Source organism: Manacus vitellinus, unplaced genomic scaffold (genome assembly GCF_001715985.3).
Source record: "Manacus vitellinus isolate BGI_N305 unplaced genomic scaffold, ASM171598v3 scaffold_14_pilon, whole genome shotgun sequence".
Taxonomy (NCBI): domain Eukaryota; kingdom Metazoa; phylum Chordata; class Aves; order Passeriformes; family Pipridae; genus Manacus; species Manacus vitellinus.
In genome coordinates, this window is record NW_021939063.1 from 1,627,144 (window position 1) to 1,629,326 (window position 2,183).

A 2,183-nucleotide genomic window follows, 5' to 3' on the forward strand; every position below is an offset into this window, starting at 1 on the left:
TCATATTTTAATAGCAGTGAAATCAGAAGCGTGGTGCACTCGGTGTGAGCAAAGAGAATAATTCAAGCCTGTGTGGAAGAGATGAGCTGCCTGAGCACAGACATCATCAATAAACGATCAGCAAAAGTTCTCCAGAGTCCTCAGGATCACAAACTGGAAGTTGGATGTTGTTCAGAAGCAAACTGTAATTATTTCATCTCATCTCCAGAGAGAATAAGGAATATAAACCCTCCTGATGGGAGCACACAAATGATGCACAAAAGAATTCTGGGAAAACGAGCCATGAGAACAGCAGAGTTGTCCCAGCTCACTGGGAATCAGCTGATTTTCCAGAATTCCATCATTACACAGCCAGAATCCCATGGCTTTATTAAGGAGAAGTGATCCTGGCAGACTGCTTCCAGTTCTGGAAGTCTGTAGAATTGGGATTCCTACATTTTTGCTGCCATTTCAGTAAATCGTGTTGGAAATTTGGAAGGAGAAAATAAGTTGGATTTAATTTTCATTTTCAGAGAGATTCTTTCATTAACACGTGGGGCAAAGATCCCCCTGTCAGCGTAAAAGGAATATTTATATTTTCTGCCCCCGAAGCAGCGAGGGCTGGGTTTATAATTGAGTTTGCATCCACTTGTTTTCCTGCACTCTGATGCTTTTCTAAAGCACGTCACGGGGCAAAAGGGACTAATGATGGATAATTGGAATCCATCCCTGTGAGGCCTCCCAGCACTGCCATTTTACACACAGTAAAATTTCATAGAGCAAACACAGCTGAGTGGAGTTCCTTTGAGTACTAACACAAAGCAAGCAATAAAACCCCTCCTTCACTCTGGTCGTGCTTCTTTCTGCTGCCTGTATACGCAAAAAATATATTGAATATTTCAAATTAATATCCCACAGGATGAGTCAAGATTTCTCTCAGCATAGTGAAGGAGGATCCAGAGGATCCATTGTGTTGAGTCCTGAAGCTCCCACAGAAAGTAAATATTTACATGACAGAGCAGCAAAATCTTCAACAACTACACAGGGAAAAATGTAGGAAAACAAGGGAATTACCAGGTCCCTGAGGTAGCAGATATTGACAGCTCTGGATAGAGGCATTTCCATCCCTGACCTGTTGGCTCACACAGTGGGCTCACCTGGGTACAAACTGCTTCTCGGTGACCTGCACTGAAAACTCCTGTAAAAAAAAAAAAAAAACAACTGAAAAACCACCCCAAATCTGCATTAACAGCATTTGATTTCACTTGGAAAGAAAAGCAGGTTTCCCTTGTTCCCCTCCAGTGCTATTTCTCCCCTCCATGGTGATGCTTTTGCCACAAAATTGGCTGTGTCATCCTTGGCAAAACATGTTTTTAGGCGTGAAAAATTGAAATCCAGAGTGGTTTGGGTTAGAAGGGACCTCAAAGCTCACCTCATTCCACCCCCTGCCATGAGCAGGGACACCTTCCACTATCCCGGGTTGTTCCAAGCTCCATCCAACCCAGCCTTGGACACTTCCTCTCTTCTACTTAAACAGATCTACATGGTTTAAACTTGCCCTTATTTTAAATACTCCTGAATAACATCTTCACTCCAAGCTGGAGCAGGTGACACAGGGATGGCTCCAGGTGGGTTTGGAATGTCTCCAGAGCAGGAGACTCCACATTCCCCCCTGGGGTAGCTGTTCCAGGGCTTTGCCACCTCCGTGGAGAAAAGTTCCTCCTCATGTTGGGGTGGAACTTGTTGTGCTTTAGTTCATGGCCTCTGCTCCTCACCCTGTCACTGGGCACCACTGAAAGGAGTCTGGAGCCATTCTCTTGGCATCCTTCGGAGATATTTCTATGGATCAGTGAGATCCCCTTTCAGGTGAGGTATTTGTGTGGATATTTGAGATATTTCTATGGATTGGTGAGATCCCCTTTCAGGTGAGGTATTTGTGTGGATATTTGAGATACTTACGTGGGTTGATGAGACATTTGTATGGATTGATGAGCTCCCCCCTCAGATGAGAGATTTGTATCGATATTCGAGATCTCTGTATGGATCGATGAGATCCCCTCTGAGATTAGATATTTGTGTGGATATTTGAGATGTTTCTGTGGATGGGTGAAATCCCCTTTCACTTTTCTCTAGACTAAACAGGCCCTAAGCAGCCTCTCCTCCTCAGGGATGCTCCATGTCCCACAGTGAGGGGACAGGAGGGG